This window comes from Trichosurus vulpecula, chromosome 4, assembly GCF_011100635.1.
Source record: "Trichosurus vulpecula isolate mTriVul1 chromosome 4, mTriVul1.pri, whole genome shotgun sequence".
Lineage (NCBI taxonomy): Eukaryota > Metazoa > Chordata > Mammalia > Diprotodontia > Phalangeridae > Trichosurus > Trichosurus vulpecula.
The window spans coordinates 11093415-11113876 of NC_050576.1; positions in this window are offsets into that span (position 1 = coordinate 11093415).

Here is a 20462-nt window from a genome sequence, read left to right on the forward strand (position 1 = left end):
CTAGATTCTTGATGTATTCTGGCCAGGGGCACACTGGATCCAGCTCAAATCAAGTCAGGAGAGCCAGCTGCTCCATTTTCAGGGGGAGTATTTTTGTCTTGGAAATCAGCAAACTCTACAAATCAGCTCGACTTATTGTTTTGTTGATGTTCTAGACTTTATAAAGGCATGGGAAATGTTAATAAAGCAGATTCATTTTTTTAAGTGTACATTTGGGGAGAGGGGGCTGATTGTTAAATGTCTACCAAGAGATTTGTGGCCCACTTCCATAACAACAATTGAAATTGACATTGTACTTTTTTAACTTTTGAGGCATTCTTTGCATACATTATCTCATTTGAGCCTCTCCACAACCTTGTACGGTGGGTACTACCAGTGTGATCATTCCTACTTGTCTTAGACAGCGTAGGATCTATGGAATTAATTAATGACCAATTGAAGTACCAAACAAAGTATTCTTCTCCGTAATACCTTCATCCAACAGAAAGTCTCTTTCAGTCAAATGTGGAAGTAGGAGCAATCAAGGGATTTGGTTAGAGAGCTGGTCACATGCATTATGGACACTGCCAATGTGGCAATTTGTTGGACTGTGGGTTTGGTTTGGTTTTTCTTTTTTAGTTGGGGGTAAGGTGGGAGAAAGAGAATGCAAATACTTGTTAATTAAAAAAAATAAGTATCTTTAAAAAGTTGGTCACACCTCAAAGGCTTGGATTAAAACAGGAAGCTCTTCTGAAGCTGGCATCCTAGTGGCAGAGCAGCCCGATGGTTGGGCAGTTCCATCTTAGTCCCTAGTGGAAAATCACTTGAGAGTGAGTGGGGAGGAGAAAGAGCTTCTGTCTCCTCCCCACCTTGACCAGAGGATGGTCTTGTGAACTATGAAAAGGCAGAAGATGCGAGACTGCCTTTCTGGGATTGTAAGAGTGTCCCTGGGGTAGTGATGGCAGATGGCAGATGTTGGGAGTTTACAGACATGTTGAGGATAACCCTGAGCAAAAGCATCATCCAAACATTCCAAGAAGCCCAAGTAGAAATGGGGCCTATCCCTCAGGGGAATTTAATGGGGACTCCATGAAAGGGAAGAAGGACTTCCAACAACACCAAGCTCTGAGGCATGCTTTTGTCACTTGGGTGCTATTGGTTTGAACTGGGTTGCACCTAGACTCAACATATATTTGTGAGATACTATATCAGACTTGGGGGTGGGAGTAGGGGTGAGGAGGAAGAATGCTTGGCAATAACTAAGAAAGGCAGGATTCAAACCCAGGTCTTCTGAATTCAAGGTCCAGCACTCTCGCCACTGTATGCCTCTCCCATTTTCCATGCCTCATGCCTGGAATGGAATCCCCTTTCACTTGATCTCTGGAACTCCATTTATCTCTTGAAGATCGAAATGATAAGACAAGGTTAAAGGACCTCCCAGGCCCTAGTTCTAAGCTAAAAAAAAAAAATTCCTTCAACTTTCTTCCTTGAAAGTCTGTCAGAAGAAATGATAAAAAGATGCAAAAACACTCTCAAGGTCTCTCTGAAGAACTCTGGAATCAGCTGTGAGTCATGGAAGACACTAGCATAGGACCACCCAGCATGGCGCGCCCACATCAAAGAAGGCCCTGTGCTTTATGGGGGAAAAAAGAAAGGAAGAATTGCAATAGCTGAGAAGAAACACGAGATGTGCCCATTTAGAGCCTCTCCATCCCAAACGTTCGTGTAGACTCTGTGCCCAACCTGTGGTGCAGCCTTCCGAGCTAGAGCTGGTCCAATCATCCACAGCCAAACACACTGTACCTTCACCCCAACATACTCTTCAAGCGTGAAGGACAACAACCAACTAACTGCCCCCCTCAGTGAAAACTCACAGAATTTCAGACTTGAAAGAGACTTCAGAGGCTATCTTAGTCCAACTTATCTGAAAAGAGATCCATATACCTGCATTCTCCTCATGTTTGTGTCTTAGCCTCCTAGAGCTCACTCCTTATCTAAATACTACATCTCTAAGGTTACCTCCATCCACTCTGTAGGCAGCTTGTGTTTTGTATAAGCTTATTTGTATACAGATTGCCCCTCCCCCATCAGGATATAAGCACCCTAAGGGTAAGGCTTTTTTTTTTCTCCTTTTTTTGTTCCCTCAGAGTTTAGCAGTGCCTAATGCATAGCAAGGGCTAGTTCCTTTGTTGATTGGTTGATCTCTCTTAGCATCTAACTTCCTGCTGTGTACCCTAAACGCTTAATAAAATGGTTTTTGAATGGAATTAAAATAAACTTATTCTCTTGAATTACAACCATATCATTACATCACACAGTAATTTTATGTCTTTCTGGATTGCTTTCTATTTTTGACTTCCTGACCAATGGTTGCTGAACAAATTAATTATTTGGGGAGTGGGAGGAAGAAAAAGAAATTTTTCAGGAGGGGCTGTCTCTGGGGATTAGCTTTAATAGTCAATTTTATCATTTGGTGAAACAGAAAGAAAGCACTTACTTGCCTTCTCCACCCCTTAAATACTAACTGACTTTTGGCTAGTCTAGTAATTTTGTTTCACTCACTGAAAATCCAGCAGTATGGCAAATAATTTCCTAGACTGACATACTAAAGAATCTTAAGAGCTGGGGCGGGGCCGGGGTGGGGGACAGACATTGAGGACATTCATACAAGCGTGATCCCCCAGAAGGTCGGAGAGGGGAAGGACCTCAACGGCTATTGGTGCCACTGACCCCTGAATAAGAACACCCATATCACTCCAAGCAGTCCTCCAGTCTTGGCTTGCCACTCTCCAATGAGGCCTTCCTCCACTGTCCCACAACCAATCCATGATAGCAACTAGTCCAACTTCTTTCTCATTTTCCAAATGAAGCCAAAAAACCACAGCAACTTGGACAAAATCACACAGAAATCCCCTGGTAAACTAGGGCCCACATTCACATCTGCATGTACCTAGTTCAAGGTTTTTTTCCCACTGTTTATAGACTCCTGGAACCCCAAAAGCCATCTAGTACAATTTATCCCTGAAGGAAGGGTGGGCCCCACATGTGTAATGAGTGGCTCATATCTGGGGAGGGGCTGTTGTGTGGCTTGGAGGTAGATATAGGCATCTCTAGTCTCTTCTCCCCACACCCTCCTCCAAGACAGACTTTAATTCCTGTCAGAAGGGGAAGGGAGAAGTTGGGACCAGAAGCCAATACTCTCTCTCCTCAGAGAAAGGGTGCCAGTCTAGAACTATATCTATCTGCTCCCTTAAATATCATTCATCAAGGGAGTATATGATCAGGTTCAATCTAACTTCTGATTGCCATTATCACCGGGGGTAGGAGGACTCTAAGCTTTATACCTAAGGCTGGACTTTTTTCCCACCAAATACCAGTTCCATGAAGAATACACTTAGTGAATAACAAAGAAAACCCATTTATCCAAAACAGAAATCAGAGAAGGTGTATGCAGGAGGAGGTGATACAAAGTAAAGGATCTTTGCCACTGGGATTGAGAGAACCCAGCTTAACCAAGAAAGAGAGTCCTGGATCTGACTCAAAGGGAAACTCATCGCAGCCCACTTCCCTATGGGATACTTTCACTTGTTACAGACTTTCTATAATTGACATACAATCCTTTGCTTTGCTACCCCCACCTTGGTTACCTAGTTCTGCCCTCTGGAGATGGGCAAAAATAAGCCTCGGTTTACAATGAGTAAATGGGAGAGGCGATATTTTTTTATAGTCATATTACCAGCAAGAAACAGAATGACATACTTGTTCATGTTAAAAATGATATGGGGGGTTGGGAGGGTTGCCGTTATTGGGTTCGGTTGTTTGGGTTTTTTTTGTTTTTTGTTTTGTCTAGATATTGCGGGGGATATAATGTAGATATGGAATCAAAAAGATCTGAGTTCAAAGTTGGCCTCAGACACTTACTAGCTATGTTAGCCTGTGCAAGTCATGTGACCTCTGTTTGCCTCAGTTTCTTCAACTGTAAAATGGGGCTATTAATACTACCCAGCTCCCAAGGTTGTTGTGAGGCTCAAATGAAATGACATTTGTAAAGAACCTGGCACAAAGTAGGTGCTGTATAAATACTTATTTCTTCCTCTTTTCCTCTCCCCTCCAGTCCCCTCCCTTCTCCTCCCCTCCTCTCTTCTCTCCTCTCTTTTCCTCTCCTTTCCTTACATCAGGAACAATTTTCATGCTTTAATTGAAATACTCTGTAGGACTTACTGTATTTCTGGAATCTTGCAGTTTATCATTACAAGCTGCCAAATTCTGGGATCTCTGAATAGCCCCAAGGAAAAAATGTGCTGTTCTGTCCATTGTCGGCCCACTTTCCCACTATCTTGCCAAATTCTTTCTCTCCCTGACCTTCCCTGGCCCCCCTTGGCCCCCCTGGGCTGGATAATGAAACCTGAAAACTGTTCTGGACTCCTCTGCACAGGACCAGAAGTTCAAAGGCTCCCCCAGCTCCCAGACAAGTTCAGCAGGCTCCATCTGGACTTCTCCCTGTCCTTTTCCATTCCCATCAAACAGGACTCTCACTGCTAGGTACTTCTCAACCACAACATTCATCTCAAGCATTTCTTGCCGATGTATGAGCCAGAACCTGATTTCTAGGTCTAGCCCTGAGCCCCAAACCTCACATCTGTCCTTTTATTTCTGCTTTAAAACTACAGTAAATGAGCTATTGGAAAGTTGTCCCAACAACACCACCAGAAACATCCTCAATGGGGGGGGGGGGGACTTTTCCCTTTCTAATGAAGAGAAACAACATGGTGGAGTAGAGAAAGAGCTAACTCCTGAAGTCCTGATTCTGACATGTACTGGCTGTGTGAACCTGGGCAAAGCAAACCTCTCAGGATTGTAGGCAGCATTAAGGCTCCAACTTACAGAGAAAGTGCTCTCCTGTACTGGTAGAGGGAGTTCCCTCATCCAGGAGTTCCTTATTTCAATGAAATCATGGGGTGGCTGTGGGAATCCATGCCTGGAATTTCTGCTAGCTTGGGAGAGGAGGAGAGTCTGAGACACGTGGTTCACTTGAGCTTGGGAGCTAATGGGTGCCCCAGTAGACAAAACACCGGACAGTGAGTCAGGAAGACCCAATATCAAATCCTGCCTCAGACACTCACTAGCTGTGTGACCCTGGGTAAGTCACTGATCCACTGCTTGCCTCCATTTCCCTGTTTGTAAATTCAATGACCATAGAGATCCCTTTCCATGATAAGTCCATGTTGCCAGGACTGTAGCTACAAAGCATTCTTTACACAAATGGAACAAGATTTAGATAATTAAAACATTCATTTTTCATGCTTATACCCTGCCTGTATCATAGATGTGACATTGAGTTTAACTCTCAGTATGAGCTTCCATTGGCACATCATCTCAGCTGATCTGACAGTAACTTGATGATGTATTCATTACTGCTACTCCTCCCATTTTACAGAAAAGCAAAGCAAGGCTCAGAGAGAGCACACAGCTTGGCTAGACTCACACAGCTTGCACATATCTGAGATCTGAGGCAGCCTTTGAACCCAGACCGTATTGGCTCCCAGGTCTAGCCTCTTTCTCCCTCTGACTCTCAACCCCTCAGATCCCAGCTCCTCCTCGAAGCTTTACCTGTTTCCCCCCAGCTCAGTGTCAATTGACAAGACTTTATTAAGCACCCAGTCTGTGCCAGGATCTATGCTGAGTGCTGGGAATACAAAGAAAAACCAAAAAAAAATCATCTTTTCCATCAAAGATCCCTCATTCTAATGGGGAAGAGAACATGCAAACAACTATGAACATATAAGATATGTGCTGGGTAAAGGGAAAGCCATCTTGAAGGGAAGGTTCTGGTGGTGGAGGAGGGGCAGAACCTGGAAGGATTTCCTGCCAAAGGTGGGATAGGAGATGCCCTGAGCTCTTCTCTCTCCTTCAATGTGCCAGAATGTTTCCTCTGCTCTCCCCATCGCTCCCTCTCCTCCATTATATTGCTCTGTGTTCCTCCTGTGACTTCCCTAAGAAAACATAAACTTCCAGAGAGCAGGGCTAAGTCCATCTCCCTCTGTGCACCCCAGTACCTAGCACATATTGGGGCTTTACTAGATTCCTTTTATACCAAATGTATTTTGCTGATCTAAAGGAAGTAATTTACATTGGGTAAAGAATCTTTGCATGTGAGTGATAGAGCTCATGACAGAAAAAGGTTCTGAAACAGAATGACCCATGGGGAACCCCACCCCAAAGTAGGCAATAATCAGTATTTGTCAGACTGAGGCACACAGTGGGTAGGTTAACTTAGCACATTTGGTGTTGGCTCCAAAGGCCAACACTCACTGTCCGAATCCTTCCTTCTTTGTTCGATAGTTTCTTATCCCTGCCCCAAACCCCCTACGGAACCATGCCTGAAATAGGCTTGTTTCTCAAATGCATTCTTCTTCCAGTTAAGTCAACGCTAGTGAACCCAGCTCTCTCAGAGAAGAGCAGAGCACTGCAGACTTCCCAAAGGCCTTTTCCAACACCACTAATTAAGCTTGCTCAGGGTTTAGCATCAGGTTTAGAAAACAAATAAGGTCTGAACCCATAAGCCTGTTAAAAGGGGAGGGGGGCACATTTCACCTCCAGAATGACATCCCCTCTGTACTTTCTCTCCAGTCGCTGAAGTGGTTTTTGTTTTTTGTTGGTTGGTTTTGAGGGGTGGAGAGTGAGCCGGCCAGGAGGGCCTCCCAATTCAGGTTGTCCCCACGGAGCCCAGCCAATTTTCCATTATGTGTCCTAATGAGGCGCCAGGATAGGCTGACTAATTGAAACCCACAAAGAATCCTCAAACCTCATTTAGTCAATCATTTCGAGCTCTGTCCCTCAGACCTGCTAACAGGTAAGAAGCTGACTGGGTTGTGGTTTCATCTCCTTTTATGCCTCTCGCCTGTTCTCTGCTGGGGGTGCCACTAATGAGCTTCGAGAGGGAAAAGGCAGGGAGGAAGAGGAGAAGCCAGCTGCCTAGATAATCCTCAAATTGGATAGCCAAGTCGATTGTCTCCTCCGGGGCTGGTCCTGATTAACTGTACCCCTCTTCTGACACGCATCAGGATAGCTACCTCATCCGGTTACTTATCTTTTTCTACACTGCTATCCTGTCTCCCTAATTAGACTGTCATCTGTCCAGAGGCAGAGCTCTGAAAATTTAGAGCTAGCTGGGACCACAGGAATCACTGAGTTCAACTTCCTTATTTTTTTTACACAGGAGGAAACTGAGGCCCATACAGACAAAAAGCCTTTGCCTCTCAGGTTCCCTTCCATCCATTCAGATACATTTTGATGTGCCTCCCTAGTAATTTCTGCTTTGTTTCTCTCTTTAGAATGTGAGCTCCATGAATTCAGGGACAATAGTTTTGCCTTTCTTTGTATCCCTTAGGAAGTCAACAAGCATTCATTAAGTGCCTACCATGTGCCTGGCACTGTGCTAAGTAGGATGCCCTTTTAGGTGAATAGCTATTTGCCTGTTGCAAGTCACAGAGCTAAGACTCAAAAGCAGGTCCACTAACTCCAGATCCATGGTTCTTTGGCGCAGGCCGCCTAGCAGTGAAAAGAACTCTTTGTGGCCCAGGCCTGGTTCACACACATCATCATCTCAAATCCAAGATGGAAGCCCATGGTGATCCCTAGAATGTAAGGGAGTGGTAGGAAGATCTTTTCATTCTCCAGTCTCCGGACCTTAGGGGAACCAGAAAACTTGGGGGGATGGGAAGACAGTCAGATGTGGTCACTTCAGAATCCTAAAGGACACTTCTCAGGCTGTCTTACATTATATTAGTTGCCCAGGCTTGGCAGCTGCAAAGAAACTACCCACAATGAATATACCAGCAAAGAAAGCATTTGAAGGAACCCAAAAGGATTTATCAATATGAAAAAATCAGTACCCAAATGGGATTTTAAATTGTCTGGTCTTGTAGAAAAATGGTCTTAGGCTCATTTGATCCTGATTGGAGATCAGTCAGCATGTGCCCACCTTCCCTTGGCAGCTGGGTGGCACAGTGGACAGAGCTCTGGGTTCAAATCCAGCCTCAAACACTTAGTAGCTTTGTGACACTGGGAAAGTTCCTTAATTTCTGTCTGCCTCAATTTCCTCATGTGTAAAATGGGGACAATAATGGTACCTACCTCCCAGGGTTATTGTGGGGATCAAATGAATGTTGTAAAGCACCTAGCACAGTGCTGGCACATAGTAGGTGCTTAGTAAATGCTTGTTCCCTTTCCCTCTTGGAAACTGGTGGAAGGCTAAATTATCACAGAAAAGGGCTAGCAATCCGCCTTACCATCTATTGAAATGGTCTTTACTTTCAGCAACATCAGGAGTTCTTGGGTCTAGGGTAAACCAGGTCCTAGGTTTGGTTGAGCCTGCATGAGAGGAGCTGGCCCAGAAAAATCATCTGCCTGGGTTGAGTGCATCGAACTAGGAGGGAGCCTGTTGCTTCAGTCTAACTCATAAACCCTAGGTGGAGGGCGGGGGGGGGGGGGGGAGGGCAGGGAGGGGTACAACAGGCAGAGAGGAGAATACCAGCCCTAGAAAAGGATCTCAAAGACAAGCCCCGAGGGTGCTAGGCAGGGAAGAGGGCCACTAGGCCCGCCTGCAGGGGATTCCAAGGCACAGGGTCAGTGGGATGTAGGCTGTTGTTGACAAGTGTTGGTACATGGGTGACCCCACTCTTATTATATCTTTGCTCACCTATTAGGCAAAGCTACAAAGCCCCATTTGGAAGTGTGGAAATAAGGGAAGGCAGATTATTAGAAGCAGAGGTTGTGGTGATGTCCCCTGACCTGTGTAGGGGAGGGCATCTTTGGGTGAGTCCAGTTGGAGCAGGGTTGGAGGGGATCCATTGGGAACTGTCATTGCCCAGCCTGGTGTGGGGAAGACCTTGGGGAAGGTAGCAGTGAGACCTCATCGATGTTTGTGCCCTTTCTCTTCTCCCTTATTAGAAATATGGCCAGGTTGGGGCAGCTAGGTGGCTCAGTGAGTACAGCACCAGCCCTGGAGTAAGGAGGACCTGAGTTCAAATCCAGACTCACACAATTGACACATATACTAGCTGTGTGACCTTGGGCAAGTCACTTAACCCCAATTACCTTGCCAAAAACAAAAAATGAACAAAAAAAAAAAGAAATATGGCCAGGTTGATGAAGTGGCTGATTCTAACTGGGTTGTTGGGTTTTTTTCCTTCTCTCATCCCAGACATAGAGTACTAAGCTCATTCAGTATTTATACTGAGCCTCTTAAGCCAGCATTCTAGATTAAGCCAACATAACTCGATGGAATATTCCAAAAGGAACAAAGGACCGCTGGAGGAAGGACCCCCCTGCTGCCCCGACTACAGATAAATCAAAGGGATACTGCTCAGTTCAGGAGGGCTCAGAGACATCTGTCCTTGGGGAGCACTCCCAGGGGAGGATGGTCTAGAAAACCCCCAAAGCCAGCTAACCCTTAACCCAGTTCTCCCAACAACAATAATAGTCATAACTCACCTTTATGTGGCATTTAAAGGTTTGAGCGGTGCTTTACATTCATTGGGGTGTCTGCAGTGTCAGGAAGGACACCTCTGGTGTGAAGGCTGCTCAGGAACCTTTGGTGTCCACCTGTCACCCAACTCTCACCTGTGGCTCCAAGAAGCCGTAGCATATGCAGCAGCCACAGCCCAGTAAAACCGTGTCAGCAGACAGACTAAACCAGGTCAGTGAATTAGGGGTTGTCTACCCCAAGCATGGGAAGACTTCCTGGTAGAATGGCGGCATGAGAACAATATTCCAACAGCCACGGAGGTGGCTGAAAGCAGGCGATGTGAAGCACTTAGGGTTTGGTCAGGCATCAAAGATGCCACGGTTATCTGCTACACCCTGAGCCATCTCCAGGCCTCCTGACTTTTGTCCTGCCACTGGACTTCCATGACTCTGGAAGAGAGTGAGGCTGAGGACTTCCCTCAATTCTGCCTCACTTAAATAAAATTCATGCACAAGTTAAGATATCACCACACAATGTCATTGGTCTTCAAGGACGAACAACAACATTCATTATGTTATTTTAATTTCACACCAAAACCATGTGGGAGAGGCACTGTTGTTATCCCCTTTGTACAGTGGAAGACAATGAAGCTCAGCCAGATTAAGGGCCTTGCCTGGGGTAACCCAGCTAGAAAGGGAGTATTCAAACAAATCCTTACACCAAATCCAGCATCCATGATGCCTCTCAAATGGTCCTGCCAAAGACTAGTGCAGGAAGAATCATGGGCTCCCAGAAGGCGAAGGGACCTGAATGAAAGGGCATCTTACCCGGGGTCCATGGATCCACAGACAGATTTCATGGGGCCCAGGAATTTGGATGGGAAAAAGTTACATTATTATTTTCATAGCCTCTGACTTTGATTTAGCATTCCCTTCCATTATGAATGTAGACGACAAGCTACAGTAGGATTTGGCTTCCCCAGATGGCCAGAGGGGAACATGACACACAAAGGGTTAAGAACCCCTCATCTAGTCCAACGCATGACTGAGTAAGAATCCCCGCTGAAGCATATTTGAATGATAGGATCATAGACCTGTGGGACGAGAGATGAAGAAGTAGGCCATGTGGACCAGAACATCCTTGGCAGAAAATGATTGCATCACAGGTCAGAGGTCATTGGTATCATTCCATTTCCCATTTGTGACCTTTGACTTGCTTCTCTTGCATGTCACCTGTAATTGAAATCAGCGGAAAGCATGACAGAAAGCTGAAAAATATAATTTAGGGACTAATGTGAGAAGTTCCACAGGGACTTAAAATGTACTGCATGCTTTGCAAAAATAAGGCCACACGGACAGTAATTGATGCCCTTTTCCAAACTGAGCCATGCCTGCTGTCTGGATCCCAAATCTGACTCTCTTAATCAGAATGTATAGGTCCCAACACTTTGGCAATTGGTCCCGCCACTCCTGAAGATGTAATGTAATTCTTGGAGCCTTGTGGGCCTGGGTCCACATAGATTAGACATTAGGAGAGAGTCCAGTCCATATCCTGTCTCATCTCATTCAGTGTGAGGAGGAGGCAAGGTTTGGATATTAAGGAGTGTCTATATTTCAAAGAAGATGTGAAGGTAAAGAATAGAGATAGGGAAACAGAAGAAAGGAAACTGTAGTTCTGAAGTTAATGGCCCAGAGGATTGGAATTTGGAATGCTAAGTTCTAATCCTGCCTCTTGCAACTCACTTCCTCTCTCTGAAACTCAGTTTGCACATCTGTAAAATGGGGGCAGCTAGGTGGCACAGTGAGTTCAAATCCAGCCTCAGACACTTGACACACGTACTAGCTGTGTGACCTTGGGCAAGTCACTTACCCCCAATTGTCCTGCCCAAAAAATAATAATAGTACCTACCCTATAGGGTTATTGTGAGGTTCAAATGAGATAGTGTTTTTTTCTATAAATGTCAGCTAATATTTACTCTAATGACATGTCATTTTCTCATGGTTAGGGAGCATTTTCTCTTTGTTTTCTAGATCTTTCCTTGCATGTGGTTGGTACTCAATACATATTTATTGAATTGAATTAGTATGGAATTAGATTCTATATTCAACCCTGTCTTCTCTGTCTCTGTCTTTCTCTCTCTCTCTCTCTGTCTTTCTCTTTCTCTCTCGCCTCTCTCCTATCTCTCTCTCGTCTCTCTCTCCTTTCTCCTCTCTCTCTCTCTCTCTCTCTCTCTCTCTCTCTCTCTCTCTCTCTCTCCTCTCTCTCTCTCTCTCTCTCTCTCCTCTCTCTCTCTCTCTCTCCTCTTTCTCTCTCTCTCCCCCATTCTGTCTCCTCTCTCTCTGTCTCTGTCTCTGTCTCTGTCTCTCTCTCTCTCTCTCTCTCTCTCTCTCTCTCCTCTCTCTCTCTCTCTCTCTCCTCTCTCTCTCTCTCTCTCTCTCCTCTCTCTCTCTCTCTCTCTCTCTCTCTCTCTCTCCTCTCTCTCTCTCTCTCTCTCTCTCTCTCTCTGTCTCTCTCTCTTTCTCTCTCTCCTCTCTCTCTCTCTCTCTCTCTCTCTCTCTCTCTCTCTCTCTCCTCTCTCTCTCTCTCTCTCTCTCTCTCTCTCTCTCTCTCTCTCTCTTTCTCCTCTTTCATAGATTTCATCTCTTCTCACAGACTCTGCCCTCCTACATGCAAAACCCAAGCACTTCCTTCAGTCACAGCAAATAATTGTTGAATCTACAAGGCTAGGAGAACGTACAAGGCTGTTTGTTTTATAACAAGTATCATGAGTAGATGAAAAAACATCAAAGCTATTCTGGTAGCAACCCTTTAAGGATGGTGGGCTCAGTCTGCAAGGTGGTGGAGTAAGAAACCAAGACTTAGGTAGACGTAGTGGCTGCCAATGTGGTACTTTGGAAGGAGGGCTGACTCTGGGGCAGAAGATTTGGGTTCGAATTCTGCTTCTGATGCTAAGTATGTGATCTTGATTAAGTTAGCTTCCCCAGGCCTCTTTTCTAATCTATAAAATGAGGGTTTTAGACTAGATTAGCTAGTCCCTGGGGCCCCTCCCAGCTCTAAATCTCTGATTCCATAAGGCAAGTGTCAGGTCAAAGTCAGAAAATAACTCTATAAACCTTTTCTAGGATCCGTAACAAAAATAAATAAAAACACTTCCAAATGGTGAGACTGATCCTGAAATAGAATAGATTGCCTGGATAGGGAGTCTTTGAGCCAAAACTTGTCAGACATAACATAGAGGAAATTCCTCCTAGTTCAATGATCCTATTGGACTAGATCGTATCTGAGGTCCCTTTAAATTCTGAGATCCTGAGATTTTTGGGCTTCTAAGACATAGACTACCAAGTGTACATCTCCAGTCCCAACCTCTTTCTGGAGGTCCAGCCCTCCATTCTCAACTACTGCCTGACATTCCCAAATAGATGCCCCACAGTTACCTCAAACTCAACACATTGTAAATCAGAGTGATCATCCCAGCTCCTCCTCTTCCTCTGAGTCATCTTGGACTTGATGCTCCTCCTTTCCATTCCCCAAAGAGGGAATGACCTAAGCAGAGGCACAAAGACAGGAAAAACAATGAGTTGTGTGACCCCTGGTTCTTCACAAGTCAATAACAATCTTCCCCCTCATTGCCCACATAGCACTTTGGCATTTCTTAGCTGTGTGATAGATAGATAGATAGATAGATAGATAGATAGATAGATAGATAGATAGATAGATGGTGGATCGATGGATGATAGAGATAGATAGATAGATAGATAGATAGATAGATAGATAGATAGATAGATAGATAGATAGAGGGAGAGATAGATAGATAGATAGATAGATAGATAGATAGATAGATAGATAGATAGATAGATAGATAGATAGATGGTGGATTGATGGATGATAGAGATAGATGAATAGATAGATAGATAGATAGATAGATAGATAGATAGATAGATGGTGGATTGATGGATGATAGAGATAGATGAATAGATAGATAGATAGATAGATAGATAGATGGATATATGGATAGATGGATGGATGAATATTAATATATAAAATATGAAATATTCATAAGCATAGAAAACTCCTTTTACCAATCAGGATTAACATGTACTCTATAAATTATAGTCTTAGACAGTCTCCTGGAGCACTAAGAGGTTAAGTGAGTTGTGTAGGCTCAGAGTCAGTGTGTGTCAGAAGCAGAATTTGAACCCAGACTTTTTCACTCTAAGGCCAGCTCTCTATCCACTACTCCCTGCTACCTCTCTAGGCTATAGTAGTGTGTATTATGGTTTGATATATGTCTTTCTTCATATCATACCAATAAACCAATAACCCTATGAAGGCAGAGATGAGATAGACATCCTTACTTATCAAATGAGGATACTCAGGCCAAGAGAGGAATATTGATTTGCTCAAGATCCTACAGGGGGTAAATGACAGAGTCTAGATTCCAACTAAGGTCCTTTGCCTCCATATCTAGTTTTCATCTTATTGTACCCTGCTACCTCCCATTACCTACCTAGCACAGTGAACTAAGCACAGTATGTACACAAAAAGTTTCTGTAATTTATGGCTAAGGACTAGATCTAAGCTCTGGGCTCCCAGGGATTAGGTCCATTCTCGGAGGCTGATCCAAAATACTAATCCATTTTTTAGTTAGTGGCCCCCACTCGGGGTTTTCTTTGGGAAATCTCCAAATAAAGTACATGTATAACTTCCATCCAGATTACCACATTTAGGTAACAAGGTCTCCACCTCCTAAACAAGTACTTGGGTTAATAAATGCATTTTGGGTGGAGGATAGCTTTTATTTCACTGCAGAGAAAATGAAGATGGTACAAAGAGCTCCCAGGTGCCAATAAAATGTTTAAAGTCCTCACAATACTTCACCTCAAAAGGGAAATGGATTTAGTTTTGTCAGCACATCAATACCCTGATATTTCAGTGATATACCTTTCTCCCACATAGTCCTACTCAACCACATTCAACCCTCCATGCTCAAGACTCATAGTCCCACTCTGGGGTTTGCACTCCCCACTGGAAAGCAAATACATTTTAAAGCTAATATACAATCAATCCCTTTGCTATCAAACTTGTACTATTCAAATAACAGACAGAACCAAGAGGGAACAAAGTACAGGTCTTCAGCTCCACAATGTTGTGGTTGTAGTCTTTGACTACTTTTCTAGCTCCACAGATCAAATGTGGGACCTGCTCTTCCTGCTCTAAGATGAACACTACTCAGGAATGACTCACTTCTCTAGTAGGACAGATTTCCAGAACACTGATGTTGAGGTCACTCTCGGGGCAAACTCTAAAGCTTGTGTTGTGAAGGAAATCTCCCCCCTTTGTTTTGAAGGTTGAATTCAAGAATCATTTTGTCACAGAAATTCCATTCTTTTCATTAGGAGGCAGGGGTTCTAGAAAACTATTATAATCAAACTATCCTCCAATTTCCTCTTGGAGGCCATTTGAGTGGTTATGTGAAGCTCCCATGTCCTTCTCCCAGATCCTCACCCACTGTCCAGATGCTGCCATCTCTTGGGTGGTGGAAGTCGACTCTTAGGAGCTCTCTTCTTGGTTCAAATGGGAAAATGGACAAGAAAGCTGGGTGAGCATGTACATTCCCCACATACTTGTTCCCACGTAACTTTGCAGAAAGATGGCCATTAATGTTGCATATGGGAAGAAGAAAACCCTTACCTAATCCCCACTTGACTGGAGAAGAAAGGAACAATAGTGGTCTGCCAGCTCTCTTTTAGAAGCCACCTCAGAAGGATGACTTCTCTAATAAGAACCTATTCTCTTAAGAGCCCTTGCCAATCAATAGCTTTACTCATGATGTCCTTCTTTCACTAAAATCAATCAATCAACAAACATTTCTTAAATACCTACTATGTGCCTGGATATGCCCGTACCCTGTAGTAGGGTAATTAACTTTTTGTGTCATAGACTCCATTGGCAATCTGGTGAAGCTTATTTTTCAGAATCACATTTTAAATGAATAAATAAAAACACTTAGTAGTGAAAAGAAAACCGACTATATCAACACACAGTTATCAAAATATTAATGAAAACAAGTTCACAGACCCCAGGTTAAGAATCCCTACTTTATAGGTTAAGAGGTATGGACAATTAGTTTCCTGATAAAAGCTCACCTCTAGGTCAGTCAAACAAAAAGTATTTGTTAAGCACCTACTGTGTGCCAGGCACTGAACTAAACACTAGGGGATACAAAAAGATGCAAAAGACAACCCTTACCCTCTAGGAGCTCACAATCTAATGGGAGAAACAATAAATAAATGTGTGCAAACTCTCTCTCTCTCTCTCTCTCTCTCTCTCTCTCCACATGTGCGTGTGGGGGTGTGTGTATATATATACATATATATATATATACACACGCATATTATATATGCACACATTATATATATATATGTTATGTATATATACATGTATACATATATATGATAAATAAGAAATACTTAACAGAGGGAAGGCACTAGAATTAAGAGAGGTTGGGAAAAGCATTCTGTAGAAGGTGAGATTTTACTGGGGACTCAAAGGTAGTCAGGGAAGCCAGGAGTTGGAGATGAAGAGGGAGGACATTCAAGACATGGGGAACAGCATAGAAAATGTCTGAAGGGATGAGATAGAACATCTGTAGTAGAAGAGCAAGGAAGACAGTGCCACCGGATGGAACAATACCAGATGGGGAGTAAACTGTAAGAAGTATGGAAAAGTGCATGTGTGAAGGGAAAGGAGGAGTAGGTTATGCATGGCTCAGAACAAGAGAGGAATTTGGATTTGATCCTGGAAGCAATAGGGAAGCACTGGAGGTTACTGAGTGGGAGTGGGGATGGGGGGGGTGGCATGGTCTAAACTGTGCTTGAGGAAAAGTTCATCCAATTGACTTTGAAACTCCTATACAACCCCCTTACATTAATTATATGAATGAATGAACGAGTGAGTGAGAGAATGAATGACAATACTGAAGGCAACATATAGCCCCCTTTAGCTACAGTCTAGGCGATGTGAAAGCAAACAGTGAGATAAGGCTTGGGAAGCTAAGATGGAGATCTGTACCCACGCTTTCAGGCCTATGAAATCCCATCTGTTCTATGAATTGGGAAGGACCTACACCACACTCTTCCTTTTTTCACCCAATGGCAGTGAGACTGTATTCACATTTTGATCTGAAATTATGTTCTCATAGTTTTTTTCCCCCAATTAGTCACAAATTTTCCAACAATATCACAAACTCTAGACTACATAGTAGGTGTTCAATAAACACTTGTTCAATAGAATTACAATCAGATTGAAGCTTGTGGTTTGCTTTGAAAATAAATGCTAGGGGATCTCAGGTTGTTCATTTGGAATGATTGGAATTTCAGATGTGTACACATGCAGGATGTGTAGACAGCACAGTGAACCTCACTCTCCAGTGACTGCATAGCTTTCAGCCCCCCTGGGATATCACTGAAAGGGTGGGGAGGGGGGGAAATCTTATAGGTTTGCAAGTGTGTTAATTAACATCCACATTCCTCATCCACTGAATAAAACATGTGAACATGTATCTCACACCAGTGAAACAGTGGTTCTGCCTCTAATGTGATCCCCTTAAAAGGAAACAGAAACCATGGCCCTGATTTCAGCTGACGGCTAAGACTGGTGGGTAATTAGGAAATCCAGAAGTTTGCTTTTCCATTGCTTACTCAATAAATGTATTTCTAAGGCATTTTTCAAAGATGGGGCCCAGGGGTGGTGTTTAAAGCTAAGTATTGCCCAAAGAGCAGAGCTGTCTTCTCTATATTTATCCCTAATCCTGCCAGCCTGGGCTGTAATTAAAAGAGAGGATTATTACAAATGCCCAGTTTGGACTTGGTTCATGTTACAGTCGAAGACCTTTTTGGGGAATGAGGGACTCAGAGTTCAGTTCTGTAATTGGAAGGATCGTTTCTAAATTCAGCCAGGAGAGAGTTAAATAGATAAAACCACAATTTCTCAACTTCTTGTAAGCAGAAATGGTGAGAACCAGTCAATCCTGATGGGAAAATTCCCATCTACAAATATACATCTATGTATATACAGACAGTGCGTGTGTATAAGCGTACAAATATTTATGTAATGTATACAAAGTCTTTGGGCAATTTTAAGCTATTAAACCTCAAAACTGCACTAAGGTTTTTGGAACACTGTAGATATACATTCTATAATATATGATACTACATTATGATATATAATATATATAATGCAGAATGTTCAATATGTATATGTAATATATATAGCATAAAATATAATATGTATTCCATATTACTTATTACTTATATACACATTATGTGTGTGTGTGTGTGTGTGTGTGTGTGTATAAAGAATAAGATGTTTTGGTGGCCAGTGCTAGCTTTGGAGACAGAGGACCTGGGTTCAGATATCACCTCTGAAACACAATCTGTGTGATCATAAGCAAGTTACTTTACTTTTCTGTGCCTTAGTTTCCTTATTTATAAAGTGAAAGAGCTGGACTAGTTGGCCTCAAATGTATCTCCCAGTTCCAAATCCATGAGCCCAGTAGGTGGTTCCCTTCCTTGCCCAAGGAGGTCTAAGATCACTAGAATCCAGAAAAAGTGAAACTTGAAATACAAAATCTCAAACTCCAACTTCCTGAAAAACCTCTTATTTCCTGTTCCACAGAATAAAGCTTAATTTGTCAGAATTTTTCTTGACTATTTATATTAATGGTGGTGTCCTGTTGGCAACACCCATCTATGAATCCAAGAACATTTGCTGTGCCCACATACTCATCATGATCAGCTTTCCAATTCTTTGATTAAGGGCTGGGGAGCCTGCCCTCAGGCAGTATCTCTTTAGTATCCTAAGTCTTCCCTTTTCTATGGCTCTCCACTGTCTTTTCCTTATTGTTGAGGAATCCTTAGTATGGCCTTCCAGGTTCCAAACCTCCCTTACCCACAGACTCATCTGTCTCACATGCCAGCCCAGCACAGCCCATCTCATCCCATCCAATCCTATTGTATCCTGTCCCATCTCATTTCATCTCATGCCATCCCCAAATTCACATAATTCTTGAATTCATAAAAGAGCCAATGAGTTCATACTCCATTGATATTAACGATGACTGAAAAATGAGCCTCTTTCTTTTTCAAGAGCTTTAATTTGGACATGTGACCAAAACAATTAAAAAGGAGCAGAAAGAGTTTCCCTTAACCAGGACATTTCAGATGTGTTCCTTGTAAACTGACTGGGAAGTCATTTTCAAATAGGAAACTTTATCACAATAATTATAGGCTTCTCCCTAATGAATACTTTACTCACCAAATAGCACATAGTCCAGGGCCAACACTGAACAGTGTTTCCCAGGATCTCTGATCTAGTTCACAAGTGCCTGCCAAGAGCTATTAAAAGAGCCAGTACCTTTCATTAGGTTTATCTATTGGTAGCTGTAATCATCATCCTGGCTCTTAGGAGAAACAGCAAAGGAGGAGAAGATGTATATAAAGCATGTAAAGAAAGTGGGCTCGACAAAGAATAACCAATGCACCAGAATCCAAGGTATCCAAAGGAAGGCCATCAGCAGGTCGGATGGACTCCTTGTGGAAGATTAATAGGAGGAAATGGACAAGAATCACTCAAGGTTATGACTGACACCCTTTGGGGGAGGGGCAGATTCGCATCGATAAGATCAATCATTCATCACAGTGTCAGTAAAAATGAGAATGATGCCATCTTTAACCCTGCCTCTTAGGGAAGGTCCTGTCAGGTATCACTAGTCCAGCCTCAATGATCAATGTGATGAAAAGGACCTGAGAGGTCATTAAGTCCGGCCTACTTCACGTGACAGATGATGAAATAGAAGCCTAGAAAGGTTGAGCAGCTTGCATAGCATTAGACAGATAGTGAGTATATGAGGTAGGATTTGAACCCAAGACTTCCTGACTTGAGTCCAGAGGTCTCAGGTCAGGAAGAAGCCATTAAATTGTAGACTAGCTCTACGGGGTGGCCAATAATGAGGAAGCTCCATTCAAGTCTGGTAGAGAAATTATCATTTTGAAGAAAATTACATAGAGGAACTCTTTATTAGCTTAAAGGGATAGGATTGTTGGGTTTATTCTGCTTGGTCCCAGAGGGCAGGATGAGGACCAAAGGGTGGAAATTACAGGGAACCAACTTTTGGCTCAGTGTAAGGAAAAACTTCCTAACAATTAGAGCTGAAATGGACTTCCTGGAGAAGGGGGTGGGGGCTGTGAAGAGGAATTCAGTTGTATTGTTCTGACTGTCACAGAAGGCAGGTATTTAAGCAGAAGCTTAAATGAGCCCTTATCAAATCTGGAGGAGGGTTTCATGCTTCTGGTAGAGGTGGTACTCAGTGACCTCCGAGGTCCTTCCAAGCTCTGAGGTTCCAGGATTCCATCAATGCCAGACACAAGATAGTCAAACTGGCTTCACTTCCATTAAATTAGTGCTAGTTTAAACTTGTACAGATGTTTGCATGTAGTTTATATAATCCATTTTCCACTGTACTCCGTATTCATACATAGCAACTAAGTTCAATGCAGAGGTAGTTTGGAAAATCATTATAATTTATCTCAGCTGGCTCAAGCCCCCCACCCAATTTCCTAGTACCTTCTAAAGGTCACCTAAATTCAAATTACCAATAACCTAGGTAGGAGCCATACCTTGAAACAGTGAAATAATTCTTCAGAACAGAAATCCAAAGTTACAACAAAGCACATTTCAAAATCCATTCCCAAATGAGTACACAATTTGGCCTGCTTTGTAGGTCATCAAATGAAGAGTTGGAAGGGACCTCAGAGGTTGGTGTTGCGACAATTCAACTAGCAGCTGCTGAGGGGGTGAAAAAACCAACACAAGCCCAACAACAAGAATGCTGCAAGCACAGGTTCTTTTGATCTGCTTTACTAAGGAAAGCAATGTTAAGGGGTTAATAATCTTACTTTAATTAAGCATACAAATATCATTCACTTAGTTCGGGGGAAAAGCCAGCACCCTGAAC